This window comes from Dysidea avara, chromosome 1 (assembly GCF_963678975.1).
Source record: "Dysidea avara chromosome 1, odDysAvar1.4, whole genome shotgun sequence".
Classification (NCBI taxonomy): domain Eukaryota; kingdom Metazoa; phylum Porifera; class Demospongiae; order Dictyoceratida; family Dysideidae; genus Dysidea; species Dysidea avara.
Genome location: NC_089272.1, coordinates 58,127,336 through 58,147,737, shown reverse-complemented (window position 1 = coordinate 58,147,737; position 20,402 = coordinate 58,127,336).

Genomic DNA, 20,402 nt, shown 5'->3' with positions numbered 1-20,402 from the left:
CGGCGGAAAAGGGGGGGCAAGGGGGGAAGTATTCGCTGTTTGCTAAAAAATTATGGAGGGGCTTAGCCCCCCTAAAATTATACAGCTGTCATTGAGAGCCTAGCTCAATTGCATCAATAATTCGAGATACTCTAATAGAGCAGTCAGAGTATTCTTCAGAGGAGCAGTGTAGAAAGCTATGTACGTAGTTATAAATAAGGAGATCTGGTTGATGAAGGGCAGCTATTGTCAGCAGGTTATGGTAGTGACCTATTTTTTGTTTGTTTGTATATATACATTTTTTTTGTGGTCTTTGGTGCTTACAGCTATGGTAGGCCAGCCAATGTTATCATCAAGACCCCCAGCCCCCTTTAAATAAAGGTGTCTCCTCCGTCTCTGCTTTATACAATTGCAATGGGTATGTATAAAATTGCTTACATAATTTACTATATAAAGACATCTCAAACTAAAGGTAGCTAAATTTGTAACAGATTTTTGATCAAAATTACACATCAGGCAAAATCATACTAGGTTAACTGGCACAGCCTTCTAGACTTCAGTAATGTTTTGCCTCAATTTTTGAAGTCTATCTCTTCCCAGACTTTCTATCTTTTTGGCAGGAAACTTTACAAGCAGCCACCAGTACTGGAGGCCTAGGTGGTCTGAAAGGTAGTAACACAGTAAAAATATAAGTAGTGAATATATTGTGGCAAATAGTGAACATCACTGGAAATTCTTAGTGACGGTCACTAAAATGTGCAGTCACTACAGTGATGTTCATTATTTGCCACAGTATTTGCTGCCTGTTTTTTACTCTGTATAATACAGTAGATTGGTGCATCTCTTGTGTAAACTTCATACGTGTGTGCTTGCTATATCCCGGGAAGATTATATTGCTATTTGAATTCTTCAACCATTTATATATCTCAAAACTTCTAAAATGCGATTTGAATAATTTTCCTACATATCCAGTCACATTAAAGTTTGCCAATTTTGGTGATGCGGGAAAGCAATTTTCATTATTCAAACAAATTACCTACATGTATAACCTACATTAGGGCAATTGGAAACAGTAGAAATGGAAACTGGAAACGGAAAGTGGAAATGGAAATGGTCAAATCGTCATATAAATGTATCCTAGAGTAAAACCCTTGTTTAGTGGCTACCTCTTAAGACCACCTTCTTATAACACCTCTGTACAAAGACCACATTATAATTAGATTTCAAAGATAGCTAAGGCACCTTTTATAAAGATCACCTCTTTACATTGCAATAATAGCTAGGTTCCAAACATCTTATGTCAGACCGCTTTATCAAAACAGCTAAAAAGACTAGGCTCTTTGTTGATACAGTAGGTTATAGTAGGTGCTGTAAAGCTGGTTTTGTGGTGATATTTTTGGCAATGGCAGGAAAAGGCCAACCATTTGTGAGTTGTGACCCTAATATGGGTATAATCGTACTGTATTATTATATTATTAAAATTGTGACTGCTTTATTTAAGTATTTTGATCTTGAGATGATTTAAAAACAAGGAAATTAAAGTTAAGAATACCAAGCAGCCACATACATTTCTGTATATTGTGATTTTCTCTATGAAGGCTCCACATTGGAAGTTTAGTTACCTAATGTTACCCACTGCTGCCTACTGTTAGTTACCCACTGTTACAACGCAGTTACCTACTGTAATCCACCATTACCTACTACTGTTGCCTACTGTTACCCACTATTACCTACTGTTATCCACTGCTACCTACTGTAACCCACTGTTACCTATTATCTACGTACTGTTACTGTTATCTACCGTTTCACTATCACACATTTAAACTCAGTAATAGTCTTAACCAACAAACTTTGCACGCATGATTCTACATTGTACAACAAATTTAGTGCATACAACTTGAAAACATTTATACAGTTGTGTAGTACTGTACACTTGACTACTACAACAATCGCCCTACACTGTATGCACTGTACATTAATGTGTTGTACACCTAAGTGTTGAAAAGAATGGTGCGATGATCCTAGTGTATGAAAAGTTCAATTTATTGCATGTATTGGCATGGTTAGTAAAACTAGTTCTCTTCCTTGTGAGGCATGTTGATATCTGTTAAATTCCATGCACTCCCCACATCAAAACATGTTGGAAAAACCTGTTGATCATTTGGAGCATCTGGATTTATTGGATTACTCAGGAAGATGGTAACATTTGTAATGAACATATTAAGTTCATCAAGATCTTCCATGAAGAAAACATGATCGACATTCAAATCATCTTTATCAGTAATACAGTCTAATTCACCTTTATCATAGTTTCCTACTCCAATGGTAAATGTATTGACATCATAGAAGGATTGTTCATGGAGACATTTTGCCTCTTTACACACATCCAGTGGACCATTAGATTTTCCATCAGTTATGATAATAACATCAATTGGAGCTGGACACCTCTGATATTCATCTCTAGCTGGTAAGCCACAAGGAATAGTGAGTATTTCATCACAAGCACATTTTACCGCTCTTCCTGTGTGAGTCGATCCACCATGATAAGGTATGGATGCTACAGCTTGTGCAATTTCAACATCACCATGATTTACTTTGCAGTTAAAACAAAATTCATGGTATATTTCATTTCCAAATGTTATTGCTGCTATCTTAGTATTCCTACAAAACAATGGAACAAGACTAGATAGGTTTTTAACCATATATTCAAATGCTTGTTTCCCAACGCTCCCAGAAGTGTCAAGCATAAATAAGAGGTATCGATCATTGCATGTGGTCATTCTTCTTCTTCTGTGTTGATGCTTACGAATTGCAGATAAATGCTCATTAAAGTTAAATGGTTTTGGTACTATAGCATTGTCTAACACTGCATGATCTTTGTATGTTTGGAATTCCTTAAACAAACTAGAAATGTCTCTACGTCCTCCTGCCATGAAAAAAGTACAATAATACAGCCTGTAGTTAAGTTGTAAAAATGAAGGAGTGAGGGTCTTGATCTATTTATTGCTATGAAGGGGGACAGATATCAAATTAGTAATTAAATTATATTCATTCTTCACACAGTATTGTTGTAAACTTTGTTTGCAATTGGATTATTATAATTCAACTTCATACTCTAAAAAATAAAGTGTGCCCTGTGACACCAAAACAGCACACTTTGGTGTCATAGGGCACACTAGCACACTTTGTTTTTTTTTAGAGTGAAATTGCATGCATGCAGTGCAGTTTGTAACAGAGGATTTAATAGTAGCAATGCCATCACCCACAAAAATGTATTTGCTAAGTACTTTTAAAATGTGATCCAGTACAAAGCATGCTACCCTGCATGAAGGTACCATAAGTAACTCCACCTTTTGGCATGCTGGCTAAGTAGATGATAAGCACATTTCCTGTGTTTTAAAGTCTTAGCAAACTGTAGAATCAATCCAGTTACATGCTGAATATGAACTTAAAGTTTGCTATAATTACATTGATGATCAAATTTCAAGTGATGATTCAGTGCACACGAACACACTCATGCCATAAGATTATAGTTCATTGGAGTCATTAGTGTGTACATTCAATTTGTAGCTAATGAGAAGAAATGAAAATAAAATTTTAATTACTGTATGTGAGAAAATTAAAGGATCAGCTGTTTTGTAAAGTGGAGGAAATTTAGGGGTGCATATTATACAGTAGCTATCTCTAGAATGCCTGGTATGTACAGTCTTGATTTTGATAACACTAACATTGTATGGTGAAATCATTCATTGCAACACGCATCAGCTATAGAGGTATAGCTATATTTGCCAAAATTACTTTAAGCCTAAATTCCCCGAAGATAATATTACTGTTGCAAAAGCAAATAAGATTTGCTGAACTGTATAAACACTAATTATTAGCTATGCACAATAGCCATTTGCCTTTAACTTGTATGAAAATTAATGTTTCAAATAGCAAGTCATCATACATTACAACATAGTTTGAATAGCTGACAATTTGTATTCTCCCCGCTAGCATTATTGCACTGCAGTACCTGTGAAAGCTAACACACACACACACACACACACACACACACACACACACACACACACACACACACACACACACACACACACACACAATACAGGTAATAATTACCTTGCCCCTACTGTAACACATTGCTCCTAACCCTAATTTTAGCAGTGAATTTATTTAATTTAGCTTGGCTGCTAAGACATTATTACATGCCTTCATTGCAGCAAAAGTATAATCTACAGTACTATTACAAGTACACAAAAAAATTGGAATTTTCAGCTAGAGTAGGGACCATAGCACATCGATAAAAAGTGCTGAAACAAGTTGGAATATATAGTCCATGATATTAAATCACAGTAAAACAATAAGAAGTGTTATATCCCTACTGTGCATTTCTGTTATGGAACCTTGAGCACAGGATATAACACTTCTAATTGTTTTACTGTGATTTAATATGAAGGACTATATTCTCCAACTTGTTTCAGTACTTTTATTGATGTGCTATGGTCCCTGCTCTAGCTGAAAATTCCAATTTTTTTTCGTGTATTTGTTAAATGTTTTGTAAATAATTTTATTATGACTGGTGAACTCATGCATACCGCATCTGAAATGGCACCGCATGTCCCAGCTATATCAATAATAATATTATTGTCTGAAAACTATGCAATAATGCCATGCGCCCCAATTATATTAATTATCTTTTGAAAAGTGAAGTATCTATTATGCTTCGCTGTCGGCTATGTTCAACCTGTTACACAGCAGTACGAATCAAGAACTGTTTGAAAAGCACCTCTACAATCATAATTGCCACTATGAAAATACGGACAATTTCAATCTTGAAGGGAAGCCATCATGTGCTACTGCCAAATCGACACCTTTCACTGTCAGCAAAGATGAATGGCACCACAAAGGAGGAGCCATGAAGAATACATTGTATACATACAGCGGTATGCCTAAAGCCACCTCTCGGGTCTAAGCAACGTTGAACAGTGAAAAATCAAGCCCATAGCCTTAGCCATTATCAAGTTACACTTGTTTGAAGGCATCAGTCAGTCAGTCATCAGTCACTAGAAAATTCCATTGAATAAAATTTTTTTTAAATTCTGTAGCAACTTGTTGAAAGTGTTTCGGGTCGATCTGAAAGCTTGTTTGGGCTTGGTTTAACCTAAGCAACCAATAGTGCCTCATGGTTGTCTGGGAAAACTGAGGCTAGTTTTGTGTGATGTTATTTCGTGGGCCATGCCTACTCCTTTGTGGTCACTACTATACATCTACAGTACTATTATACACTGTAAATTCGGATATATGACCATTTTGTATGACTCCTGTGGCAATTTTGTATCATGATTTTATTAATTGTACATCTGTTATTCTATACTTGTATGCAGTACTGTGAAGTTATAATAATCAATCATATTTCTGAATGTACAGTGTATCTTAAATCGCTATTCTATTCATGTTGGTGAACTATTATTACTGTATGTATAGCTACATACTTGTGTTTCTGCATATCCTGTGGACTCCTGTTGGACATCTTTGCAATTGTCGCTTGCCATTTCGATTAGTAATAGTTAAACCATTATTTATATCAGACAAAACTGAAATATTTCGATTGTTATCAATTGTAATAACAGATGGTTGACTGGGTCTTGAAGGAGGTAGAATCAATGTAAAAGGTGGAGGGGGTGGAGGGGGTCGCTTTGTGGTAGGGGGTGGAGGAGGTCGCTTTGTGGTAGGGGGTGGAGGAGGTCGCTTTGTGGTAGGGGGTGGAGGAGGTCGCTTTGTGGTAGGGGGTGGAGGAGGTCGCTTTGTGGTAGGGGGTGAAGGCTGTCTTATAGTAGTTGGTCTCCTTGTGGTAGGAAGTGCAGGTTTCTTTGTAGTGAGAGGTGGTTTTGTAGTAGAAGGTTGCCTAACTTGTTTTACTCCTAAATCTAGTGCTTCAATGAACATTAATACCCTTTCCTGTATTGTTGGTAGACCTGTATCAAAAGTTGAAACATACTGCTAAAAGATATTCAAGTTTACATTAATAGAACATGTATTAACAACACATAAAACAAAATAACACTAATCAATAAGAATACCGCTCTCCACTAAATGCAGCTCAGTGAGTCATTGCTAATAGATATTGTATTGTAGCTGTCGACGAGTCACATGCAACAATATCTATACATGTTTATATACACAGTGTGGGGGTAACGCGTTATTTATGCAACATATTATGTAATGCGTTACGTAATAAGAAATACGCTATAAAAACAGGTACAGTCGATTGCAGAATTGTTGAAATTTTTCTTCCTGTGCTGTAAACATTCCGTGGACTGGAAAACTATTCGTAGTGACGCCGGATCAGCCAAACTGAGAAAAAAGAATAGTGTGGTTCAACTACTGTTGAATCCGTGGCAAGGACAATAAAATTTACTCACAAGGAGCCTTATGGAAACATTCACGGTACAGCATACTTTTTCCAATCAACTTACTGCAGATTCCATGCCCGTTAAAATTAGAGGTGGACCGATACCACTTTTTAACCGATACTTCTGATATGAGTGTTTGTACTGAAACTCGGAAATCATCTACCTATACCGATACTAAGCTTTGAAGCCTAGACAAGTTTATTATAGGAATTTCGCCGTTGTGATACATAGTTAGCTATTAAAAATTAATATCATTGATCTCAGTTCAATCAAGTTTTAAAATATTTATTGTATAACAGCTAAATATGATAAACATCATTGTGGATTACTAATTTCTTGATTTGATGTAGTACGTTTTCTTGTAAGTTTATTGATTAGGAAATTAATTGCGTGGGCGGCCGATAATTGTACAATGTTACAGCTTTGCAGCCAAACCTTTCATGAAAAAGCAAGCCAAGTATTCATAAGCTTATTTCTTGATGAACAGCTACAATGCCATTTAATTACAAAGGATTCACGTGCCCTAATATATTAAAATACATACGGAGCTTATCCGCTATGACGTCAAAGCAGAAACAGCGGCCAATAGTGTGGGCACTTTTGTACAGAGGGCGAGTTCGGAAAGAGCGTACGAGATTTCCAGATTTCTACAGTGATCTCTGATTTCCAGGTTGATTTCTACTGATTCCCGCCCACATAAGCTATAGTTTACGGAAAACTTATTCAATTTAGAGAAACACGGAGGTTAGAGGCCTTGATTTCTACCGCAGGAACGTACGAGATTTTACAAAGTGTCGGAACCCTCGACAGAGGGTATTGGGAGAGATGGTGGTTCGCTATGTCAACGTTTACATACTGCAGCAAGGGACAAGGTGAGGCATACATACTTCATCATACAAGACAAATGCGCGTGATTTTGTGTCGATAGCAAACTTAAGTCTGGTTTCATCTGGTGGGACTATTTCGCATTGCTACATCACGCTAACTAGCCTTTTACCTTTATAGTTCGAATCCTGGGGTTGGAGGGATTTTTTCCCTACTTTGGCCCCTTTTCTGTTACACCTTTTCAGCTATAAGTCACTAAGTCTAAGTCCTTGAAATTATAGGTTAGGTAATCCTAAGGCTGCAGCACATGTTGCTGTAGACCTTCACTGTAAAGTGTTAATAATAAATACTTTAGGTTTAAGGAAGAAAATCCATCCCTCCTGGAGGGAGACTGAGTGTGGCCCCGAATAGACATTGAGTGACCTGCAGTTCGAATCCTGGGGCTGGAGGGATTTTTTTCCTTACCTTGGCCCCTTTTCTGTTACACCTTTTCAGCTATAAGTCACTAAGTCTAAGTCCTTGAAATTAGGTTAGGTAATCCTAAGGCTGCAGCACATGTTGCTGTAGACCTTCAGTGCTGGTCTCTGTAAAGTGCTAATAATAATAATAATAATAAAAAATTATCCAATAGTTTCATGTCGTGAAATCCACAAACTTCGCTACTTTGTTAGCTCATCTAAGTTACCGATTAGTTCTTAGCTACTGGAAACTTAGCTAGAGATGGTTTAATAAAAGTGGTGAGTGTCTAGTGGTGGTATCTGTACCTTGTATTACCGATACTGATACCACCGATACTGATACCACTGGTATCGGTATCTGTCCATGTTTATGAAAAATCCCGTACACTCAACCACAATTTTTTTTACATGGAAAGTATTCTTTACCAATACGCTATCACAGTACGGAATTTCTTAAATCCTCAGTAATATAATGCTAGTTACTTTACTTACAAGTGTAACGCGTTACCTAAGTAATGTCTAATATTACGTAATATTATCACTACAAGTAACGAAGTTACTAATCTCGTTAGTGATCCACTGAGCAACGCCTAGCCACAACGAAGTAATGAAGCCTACTGAATGAAGCCTATTGATCAGCTTCTTACTTACAACCAAGATTTGCACATTGTCCAACAACGAAATCACGTCACACCACGTGATAAGGTGGTAGTTTCACACATGACAGCTTAAGGCTGTGGACCAAAATGGATGGTTACAAAAACCGGAATTGAAACGGGAAACGAAACGAAACCAGCCTATAGTCTAGTTGAGGACAATCACTATATTATGCACAGTTACACTATAATATATGGCACGCATCAAGCAAGACTCCTGGTGGCAGATTTCTCTGCACGGCGCTTGTCGATTAGAGATATCAAATGCCTGCTCCTATCCGAAGGGTCTGGGGACTCTATAATAGAATTTGTAAAGTTCTTTGCTTGGGTAGGTGAGCGTTGATTGTCCCTTGACCACTTTCATAAGAGAAGTGACTACTTGATCATTACAAACCGTTTACGGTAATGATTAGCTGCAGCATTACAAGAAATGTACATTTCTGCACAGTTGTCAAAAAGTGGTTTGTTGTATTAGAGTATTTAAATACTTGCACAAAAACCTATCAATTTAACAAGTTTTTTCAAGCTACCATAATATTACACGTGTAACATAAAAGGGGGTAGGAGGGAGGGGTGGGCAAGGCGCTCACGCGCAAGTACATGTAAAAGTAAAATAGCTGGTGATAAGCTTCAAATAAAAGGCAAGACATCTTTATTATATCACCACTACTATAAATTACTTTGTGAGTCATAAATTTGAATAACAAATGGATTTACCAATTGTCCCACCCACGCACGATTTATGCATCCAGCAGTGCGTAAAGATGCTATAGTGACGGTCTGAGATGTATTTTACTTTATGAAATACCTAGTCCTACATTTGTTTGTTTGTTTGTTTGTTTGTTTGTCTGTCTGTCTGTAATTCTGTTTGCTTTACTGTGCCCATTTATTATGCTTATTCTAATTATTTAGTTCAATGTTGGAATTCTAACTGATAAAGTGCGAGGGGTGAGGATGATGGCCCCTAAATGCCTCTTCAAAAATGGTGACCCATGCAAATATATATGGTGAGTGTGTAAATTACAAGCATGTATAACAGTGTGATCCCCCATGTAGGTGTGTGTGCGTGCGTGTGCATGTACATGCTGCGTGTGTGTGTGTGTGTGAGTGAGTGGGTGGGTGAGTGAGTGAGTGAGTGAGTGAATGAGTGAGTGAGTGAGTGAGTGAGTGAGTGAGTGAGTGAGTGAGTGAGTGAGTGAGTGAGTGAGTGAGTGAGTGAGTGAGTGAGTGAGTGAGTGAGTGAGTGAGTGAGTGAGTGAGTGAGTGAGTGAGTGAGTGAGTGAGTGAGTGAGTGAGTGAGTGAGTGAGTGTGTGAGTGAATGTGTGAGTGAGTGAGTGTGTGAGTGAGCGAGTGAGTGTGTGAGTGAGACGAGTGCTCGCTTGCTTGCTTCTTCATACTGTTGTTTGTACGTGTGACCAGTATCTGCATTCGTGCATTCATCTGTTATTAATGTCTGCCATAAAATAATGTCATTTATTCTTCCATAGGTTCCTGAAGACTACTGACTTGTAGCTAAACTGACAGCCATTAGCTAAACTCTGATTGATTATAACTAATTATTTTAACTATTATTATATGTCATCACGTGACCGCTATATAATATTATAGTCCTGTAAATGGGTTTGCTGCAAAGGAGAGACGCTTGGAATTTAGTTGTCTGTTTTTGGCATTCAGGACCGAGCGCCTCCAGAAATAATAAAAGCTAGACGTTGTGGAGAGAGTAATAACCGAAAACCAGGATATAGCCTTCGTTAGCAGAGACGAGATTATGTGCAATCGAAGTTGGTAAGGAGCTAAGTCTCTTGGATACAGACCCACGTAGGTTCGTATTGTGCATAGTGTACTGTAGTTAAAACCTATGCATTTCCTAAAGATTTTTAAAATTTAGTCGCCAGCCTTAAACCACTTTCAATCCTACCATTTAAGGTACTACATGTTATGTCAGGTATTACTTTCAATGCAGAGCCGAGTTAATGTTTAACCTGTAGCTGTAGAATCCCATTCAACACTGTATATTATTTTCACTTCTCAAATATCAGGCCTACGACCCCTGATTTCTTACAATGGTGGATTGACGAATCTGAAGCCATGTCTTTAAGAGAGGTATGAAGCCATCTATGGCTATTATGGCACACCTCTTATGAAAGTGGTCAAGGGACAATCAACGCTCACCTACCCAAGCACAGAACTTTTCTATTGTAGAGTACCCAGACCCTCTGATAGGAACAGACGTTTAATATCTCTAATCAGTAAGCGCCATGCAGAGAAATCTGCCGCCTGGAGTCTTGCATGATGCATAAATAGGTAGTGCGTGCCATATAATGACCGGATTTTCGAAAAGGGGTCTTCCACACACATCCAATTTATGAACTTACACAAGTCATAACTTGGGAATGGAAAAAGGTATTGACTTGAAATTTGGTCAGTGGTGAGCGCCAACATAGATTAATGGATGGAGAAAAGTTCAGGATTGTATCTTTCTTAAACACAAAGTTATGGTCTTCCACGTTCATAGAATTGGGTGTGACCCCTTTTCGCAAATCCGGTCACATTATTATTATAGTGTAACTTTGCATTATAGTGATTGTCCTCTACTAGACTGTAGGCTGATTTTGTTTTGTTTTGTTTCGATTCCGGTTTTTATAACTATCCGACTCAAAGTATGTAATATTGCTATAGTTATTTTATGGGTATTATGTAATTGTAACTAAATAGTTCAATTGCAAGTAATATGTAACTAGTTACTTTAAAAAAGTAATTGCCCCAATGCTGTTTATACATGTACGTGTGACTATACTACAGCGACTATACTACAGCATATAATTATAATAATATATCAGGGGGCGGATCCAGAAGCTGGCAAGGGTAGGGGTACAAACAGGCTTGGTGACAATTTCGCTGCTTGGTTCGTTTTGGTAATTTGCAATAAATGCTATAATATATAGTAAAATGTACATATTTTCATGACACTGATCTTGGCCGGCTTGGCCTGACATACATAAAGTTAAGCTAGTGTTTTAATCAGAAGTATTGCTGGCTACACTATGGCATGCAGAGAAAGATGATGAATTGTCTGTATTGCTTGTATATATTAAAGCCATTCAAATTGATAGATAAAGCCTCTAATATACAGGCATATACTTTCAGAAATGGTGTAAATGCATTTTGTAATGTGTACAAAGAGAATGATATTGACATGAATGTGCTTTATATGTAGCTACACTCAAACAAAAATGTTTATGTACATGCTTATGTGACCGGATTTTGGAAAATCAGTCTTACTGTCACATTTTACAACTGCAGAGTACAATATAAGGGAAAATTATTGCTCGGACAGAATGGCCAATCAAAAATAAATTTGATTGGCTATTTCTGAAATTGCATGGCCATAAGATAGAGGTGTACTATCCTGGTGTGCGAAGCACACCCCGTAGTGCGAAGCACACCCCGTAGTGCGAAGCACACCCCGTAGTGCGAAGCACACCCCGTAGTGCGAAGCACACCCCGTAGTGCGAAGCACACCCCGTAGTGCGAAGCACACCCCGTAGTGCGAAACACACCCCGTAGTGCGAAGCACAAGCCTTCAAGGGGAGTTAGAGGGCATGCCACCCCAGGAAATTGTTGGAAAAGGGTCACTCTAAGATTGAATCTGAGACCACTTTCAGCTACCTATCACTGAACTTTATGCACATGCATTTTACAGAGAATTAATTGTGTTTATTAGTAATACATGTACAAAATTTGTATTGTTGCATACATATTTTACAAAAAAAGAAACTATGAATCAATGTATTGTACAGCCAGTTTGTAAATTTAGTTAGGCTAAATGTTTTGCTACAAGTGGTGTTGAGTCAACACAGATTGAATTATAACTATCCAACTAGCTATTTCTCTTGTAAATTGCAATAGATCAAAACTTACTCTGGAACCTTCTGTGTGTAGAACACTTTTATCACCTGCCTTTATTTTCACTCTCCAGCCAGTGCTGCATCTCTACACATTTTCTAACCACGAAATGGCCATCTTGTACTTAGGCCACACCAAGTCAAACCTTAGTTTCTGGTCACCCGCCCGCATGGTAAACCTGGAACCCTAGTTTATGAGGACTATTATTAATATTACAGGTGCTTAAGTGCATGTGACCCAGCAAGACACTTATTTTTTACTGTAAAAGATCGAGATACTCTAATAGAGCAGTCAGGGATTCCAATAGAGCAGTCACACTACTCTTAACTCTAATATTAGGTATATATGCCACACTAATAAAATGTTTCTAACTATAGCTAGTTTTGTCCTTGATTAGCTGTTCAGATTATAACTGTTACTAATGCTTCTGTAACCAAAGTATTTTCAGTAGCATTAACTACTAGCCCATGCAGATGGGCCATAGCTTTAACTTTATAATTCAAATGTAGTCCTCTAATGATTAGTCTATAGTAACTTCAAATTCCTTATCACTGAACACTGCAGGGGTATGGAAAGCCGGCAACATTCGGTGAGCTTAAACTTAAACTTTTCCATAACTAAAATTAGATTGGCAAGTAGAAACCCTTATAGTTTAAACATTCCCAGATGATCACTAAAAAACACTATAGTCTGGAGCACTCAATGACTCAAAACTTTGACAGTTACTTTTCTCAAGGTTACTGAATAGAAGGCTGGAAACACGTAGCTAGTGGGCTACGACTTCACATCTGAATGAAGAATTTATGATGTGAAAATAGAAGTTAAATTTCATTTTGGATCATGATCATTTGAACAACTTAGCTATATAAGTCATAGTAATATTTTCCTGACATAGCTAATGAGACATTTATTTCACTTGGAAAGCATAAGTAGCTACATGAGCAAAACATTTCCTATAGTATATTCTAAATAAATAATTAAATAAATAAATAAATATACTTAAATGCTATACATCAGTGTATAGCTAGCCATGATCCATCAACAACTTTCCTAGTGCATTTTTGCCGAAGCACAACTACTTATGTTGTTGGTTAAGTTTGACTAAAAACAAAATCAACATGAATTTGCTAAATTGAGCAAATAATAATACCATACAGTATATTGTCACAGTAGAGTCTATAGTCCTGAAGTCCTGATCATCCGCCCGCCCGCATCCATTTGTAGGCTTGGGAGTGACCAGAAACTAAGGTATGACTTGGAGTGGCCTTAATATCGTACCTCTACTTCGCAAATATTAATTACTTTCTTTTCTTCTCCTGGAAAGCACCACTCGTGTAGTCATTGTAGTGATCGCTTCTTCACAACATCGACTGTAACCCACAATCGATAATTGGGATAAACACGAGGTGCAGTGCTCTAGCTTACGCATCCGCATCGAGTCACATGCTTCGACGGGATCAAGACTTCAGGCAGCGATTAAGTAGCTTCGATAAGGAAAGGTAACGATACGATAATAATAATAACTATAATAATAGCATGTTATAAAGACTAACGATAAAGAATTATAGTTGTGAAAAATTTGGTCGGCACACATGGCCGACCAACGGCTACATTGATCGGTCAACAGCATCACTTGGTCGGAAAATGGCCGATGGCCGACCGTTATATTGTACTCTGCAACTGGATTATTTATCAGTGAAATGAGGCATTGCAAACATCTACTCAGCTTTACAGTGATTAGATCAGTAGTTAGTACCCTGAATTACAAGAAATTCTGTGAAATACTAAACTAGTGCATAAGTACACACATATGTGTGGATTTCTATGTATTTCAAGTGTGGATTTCTATGTATTTCAAATGTGACTGATTTTTCAAATCGGATCACGTATGTATAGTGTGCAATAAAACGTTTCTTACACGTATGTTTTTCTTCTGTTTCATTTTTGCAGACTAGGTTGTAGTCAGTACGGGTCCTGGTCTCTGTGTAGGCTTTGTTGCTAGAGCAGCTTCCTGTGTATTTGACATCTACAGCTTTCCATGCACTCCACTGTCCATAGTAGCAGTTTCCACAATGACCAAATAGATGAGGTAGTACTACCCTCAAACTAGATGTGCAGGGCAGTTTCACAGCAAGCGTACTGTTAATGGTTGCTAATGCCACTGCTAGCACTAAAATCGTCCACATCGCAGATTCTGAACTAATAGTTCTCCTTGCAAATGATAGAAAGATGGTTACTGTTTCTCTTGTGCTTCTTTTATACACTTTTCATTGAATGATTGTATGACTTCCAAGTGATATCAGTGTACTTATTGGTTAATGATATATAGCATTTCCAAGTAGCACCACTGTGACAGACTGTAGTAATTAGTGAGTGATTAGATGCATTGTTTGTACAGACTTTCTTAATCTTATTCACATGTTTTTGTACTTAGTTAAATATATTCATGTGTTTTTGTGTAACCTGTTTTCCCTCCTTTGGTTTTGTAATTAATTGCCCTTGTACTTATTTTCTCATGTGTGTTTTGTACTGTTTAATTATCCATTGTTCTGTACCTGTGGTTTTATTGTTTTATTTGTGTGTATAAATACTGTGTAGTAGTTGTACTTGTGGAGTTGTTGTATGCTGCTGTCTTAAAGCAAGAGTTCATAATATATATATTTAGGAGAGTATCCAACGCCTGTATTACCCCTTCAAAACACACTGCGTAATAATTGTGCAACATTGTGTAACATATCTGAATATTTTAGTATAATTTCAGTAAACTCCAACACATGGCTTCGCCATGAAAGACTTGTTGATAGGCGTTGATATACCAAAGGGAAGACCTGCAAGCACTTCAAGGCCCTTATAGCTCTTGAAGCAAGTTAACACCTTTGGTGATGATGACTATTGCATAACATTATTACGCAGTGCGTTTTGAAGGGGCAATACAGCGTTGGATACTCTCCTAAATATATATATTATGTACTCTTGCTTAAAGTTATTAAAGTTATTGTCAAGTTACGACATACTGGCGACGAGGATAAACCATGGCCACACATAGCCGCCTGCAAGAGTTCAACCCTGCTGTAGAAGACTGGACCTCCTATGCAGAGCTTTGCTGCCAATGAGGTGAAGGAGGCTGAGAAGCAGAGAGCTGTCCTTTTCAGTGTCTGTGGTGCTGCTACTTACAAGCTCATCAGGAATCTTCTGGCTCCTACTAAGCCTGTTGACGCTACCTTCAAGGACATTGTGAAACTGTTGACTGAACATTACCAGCCAAAACCTTCCAAAGTTGTGCTACATTATTTATTTAATTCTTGTGTTCGCAAGCAGGGTGAGTCTGTTGCTACCTACATAGCTGAGCTTAAACATCTGTCTGAACATTGTGAGTTTGCAGGCATACTGGAAGATATGCTATGTGATCGCCTGGTATGTGGCATCAATGATAGCCGTATTCAACGCCGTTTGCTGGCTGAACCAGACCTTAACTACAAGAAGGCATGTGAACTTGTTCTTGCTTTAGAAGCAGCGGATAAAAGTGCTCAAGAGTTGCAAGCCAAATCCTCCAGTATCAACTTTGTGAAACCTAATAAAGACAGATCTTCAAAACCTATTGTTTGCCATAGATGTGGAGGCCCTCACAAAGCTCCAGAGTGTACTTTCCAGAAGGCCAAGTGCCACAAGTGTGGGAAAGTAGGTCACATTGCTAAGGTGTGTCGTTCCAGGGCCTAACCTCTGAAGTCCACAGCAGCTAAAGCTCCTCAACAGCAGCATTCACTCCAGTTAGATGAATTGTCTTCAGATTCTGAATCAGAGTGCCCTGAGTATGGCATGCACAATGTCACTGTTGACCATTCTGACCCAATTGTTGCCACAATTGAGATCAACAACTCAAAACTACAAATGGAGATTGACACAGGGGCATCCAGATCTATTGTTGGTGAGAACACTTTCAAGCAATTATGGCCTGAAGAGCAGCAACCAACCATAACCCCAGCCAAGGTGAAGTTAAGAACATACGCTACTGGTGAGCTGATTCCTGTTTTAGGTGTGGCTACAGTAACTGTTAATCACCATAATCAGTGTAAAGTGCTTGAGTTATTAGTTGCTGCAGGTGCTGGACCTAGCTTGATTGGTCGTGACTGGCTTCATGAACTGAAACTTGACTGGACTACTATCCACAGTGTACAAGCTGAGAATAAGCTGCAGTCACTCCTCCAACAGTATTCAACAGTGTTCAATGATGAGACTGGAAAATTCCAAGGAGTTGAGGCCAAGATTGTTGTTGATCCAGCTGTACCACCAAAATTTTGTAGAGCCGTACAGTCCCACATGCTTTAAAGCCTAAAGTGGAGATAGAACTGAAACAACTACAGCAGACTGGCATCATTAAGCCAATTGAACATTCTGACTGGGCAGCTCCAATTGTGCCAGTTGTCAAGAAAGATGGTTCTGTGAGAATTTGTGGTGACTATCGCCTGACAGTCAACCGTGTGGCTAAGCCTGACACTTACCCACTCCCTAGAATTGATGACATTTTTGCTTCACTGTCTGGTGGTAAAACATTCAGCAAATTAGATCTGGCTAATGCTTATCAACAGATTCCCTTGGAGCAAAAGTCAAAGCAGTTGGTAACAATTAACACTCATAAAGGTTTGTATTGTTATAACAGATTGCCATTTGGTATTTCTGCAGCTCCTTCAATCTTCCAGCGTACAATGGAGAATGTCTTGCAGGGCATCCCAAATACCTGCATTTATTTGGATGATCTGTTGGTGACGGGTGACACACAAGAAAGCCACCTTGCTAATCTGGAAGCTGTTTTGTCCAAGTTGCAAACTGCAGGCCTTCGTTTGAAACGCAGCAAGTGTACCTTCATGATGCCATCTGTCGAGTACCTGGGTCACCAGATATCAACCAAAGGAATACAGCTCACTGAAGACAAAGTTAGAGCCATAAAAGACGCTCCTGTACCTACTGATGTGACACAGCTACGGTCATTTGTGGGGTTAGTGAACTATTATGGTAAATTTTTGCCAAATTTATCATCAGTGCTAGTTCCCTTGTATATTTTACTACAGAAAGGTTCCAAATGGAAATGGGGAGCTCAGCAAGACAAAGCTTTTTCTGCAGTCAAATCTCAACTAACCTCTGAGTGTTTGTTAACTCGTTTTGATCCCCAGAAGCCACTTACCTTAGCCTGTGATGCCTCTCCGTATGGAGTTGGTGCAGTGCTATCACACAGACTAGATGATGGCAGTGAGCGACCAATAGCTTTTGCATCCAGATCCTTATCTCCAGCAGAAAAGGGGTATGCTCAATTAGACAAAGAAGCTCTAGCTATTGTTTTTGGTGTCACAAAGTTTCATGTGTACTTGTATGGTCATTCTTTCACAATTTATTCAGACCACAAACCACTACAATACCTTTTCAATCCTAGTAAAGCTATTTCAGCTATGGCTTCTGCTAGAGTTCAGCGTTGGGCATTACTTCTCAGTTCATAGCAGTACACAGTCTCTTACAAACCAGGATCTCAGATGGCTAATGCAGATGTCCTTAGTAGATTACCTTTGCCAGAGATGCCTGAATCAGTTCCTGCTCTGGGAGAAACTGTTCTTCTAATGCAAAGCTTACAAGCTCCAATAACATTTAACCAGTTGAAACAGTGGACCACACAAGATCCAATCCTTTCCAAGGTGCACACATTGCTACTTCAGGGATGGCAGTATTCTAATCTGAAACCCTATCAAGTGAGACACAATGAACTGACTGTATGTGATGGGTGTGTTATGTGGGGGAGTCGTGTTGTTGTTCCACAAGCAGGACGCAAGAGTGTAATGGAGCAGTTACATGATGGCCATCCAGGTACATCAAGAATGAAAAGTCTGGCTAGAAGCTTTGTTTGGTGGCCCCAGATGGATGATGACATTGCTGACAGAGTGAAATCATGTAACCAATGCCAGCTGACTCGCCATGCTCCACAACCTGCCCCCTTACATCCCTGGGAATGGCCTGATCACCCTTGGACTCGACTCCACATTGACTATGCTGGACCCTACCTTGAGAAATGGTTTTTGATTGTGGTTGACGCCCACTCCAAGTGGCTGGAAGTCAAAATAGTAAAGAGTGCTACTACTGCCAATACGACTGATCATTTATGCTCCTTGTTTGCAACACATGGGCTGCCAGAGATGATTGTGAGTGACAATGGTTCTGTTTTTACTAGTGTTGAATTCCAGGATTTCTGCTCTAAGAATGGCATTAAGCATGTCAAGAGTGCTCCATACCACCCAGCTAGCAATGGTTTGGCAGAGAGAGCTGTGCAGACTTTTAAAGAAGCCATGAAGCGAGCAGATCCTCGAGAATCTTTGTCGACCCGTGTATCTAGATTTCTGTTTAAGTACCGTCTGACACCTCACTCAACTACTGGGATATCTCCTGCTGAACTGTTACTAGGACGCCGTCCACGTTCACATTTTGATTTTATGTTACCTAACCTGACAAGCAAAATCAGAAGTAAACAGCTTGCCCAGAAAGTGCAGCATGACAAAAGAGCAAGCCTCGAACTTTGAAGATTGGCTCTAATGTTTTAGTACGTAACTTCTCAACAGGGCCTGAGTGGTTGTTTGGTACAATTGTCAACACTAAGGGACCACTTTCCTACATAGTAAAGTTGTCAGATGGGCGTTATTTCAAACGTCACATTGATCACCTGAGGAAAACTGACATTACTGATCATTATGCTACTGTTCCTGATGTGATTGATGACTTTATTCCATTTCAATCACCCACTACTGCACAACAAGCCAATTCAGAGCTACCTACACCATTACGTCGATCTACCAGAGTCAGAACTGCTCCAGACAGATTGACCTACCCTCCCAAGTGATATGTAGTATCTTAAATGGGAAGGAGTGTGACAGACTGTAGTAATTAGTGAGTGATTAGATGCATTGTTTGTACAGACTTTCTTAATCTTATTCACATGTTTTTGTACTTAGTTAAATATATTCATGTGTTTTTGTGTAACCTGTTTTCCCTCCTTTGGTTTTGTAATTAATTGCCCTTGTACTTATGTTCTCATGTGTGTTTTGTACTGTTTAATTATCCATTGTTCTGTACCTGTGGTTTTATTGTTTTATTTGTGTGTATAAATACTGTGTAGTAGTTGTACTTGTGGAGTTATTGTATGCTGCTGTCTTAAAGCAAGAGTTCATAATATATATATTTAGGAGAGTATCCAACGCCTGTATTACCCCTTCAAAACACACTGCGTAATAATTGTGCAACATTGTGTAACATATCTGAATATTTTAGTATAATTTCAGTAAACTCCAACACATGGCTTCGCCATGAAAGACTTGTTGATAGGCGTTGATATACCAAAGGGAAGACCTGCAAGCACTTCAAGGCCCTTATAGCTCTTGAAGCAAGTTAGCACCTTTGGTGATGATGACTATTGCATAACATTATTACGCAGTGCGTTTTGAAGGGGCAATACAGCGTTGGATACTCTCCTAAATATATATATTATGTACTCTTGCTTAAAGTTATTAAAGTTATTGTCAAGTTACGACATACTGGCGACGAGGATAAACCATGGCCACACATAGCCGCCTGCAAGAGTTCAACCCTGCTGTAGAAGACTGGACCTCCTATGCAGAGCTTTGCTGCCAATGAGGTGAAGGAGGCTGAGAAGCAGAGAGCTGTCCTTTTCAGTGTCTGTGGTGCTGCTACTTACAAGCTCATCAGGAATCTTCTGGCTCCTACTAAGCCTGTTGACGCTACCTTCAAGGACATTGTGAAACTGTTGACTGAACATTACCAGCCAAAACCTTCCAAAGTTGTGCTACATTATTTAATTAAATCTTGTGTTCGCAAGCAGGGTGAGTCTGTTGCTACCTACATAGCTGAGCTTAAACATCTGTCTGAACATTGTGAGTTTGCAGGCATACTGGAAGATATGCTATGTGATCGCCTGGTATGTGGCATCAATGATAGCCGTATTCAACGCCGTTTGCTGGCTGAACCAGACCTTAACTACAAGAAGGCATGTGAACTTGTTCTTGCTTTAGAAGCAGCGGATAAAAGTGCTCAAGAGTTGCAAGCCAAATCCTCCAGTATCAACTTTGTGAAACCTAATAAAGACAGATCTTCAAAACCTATTGTTTGCCATAGA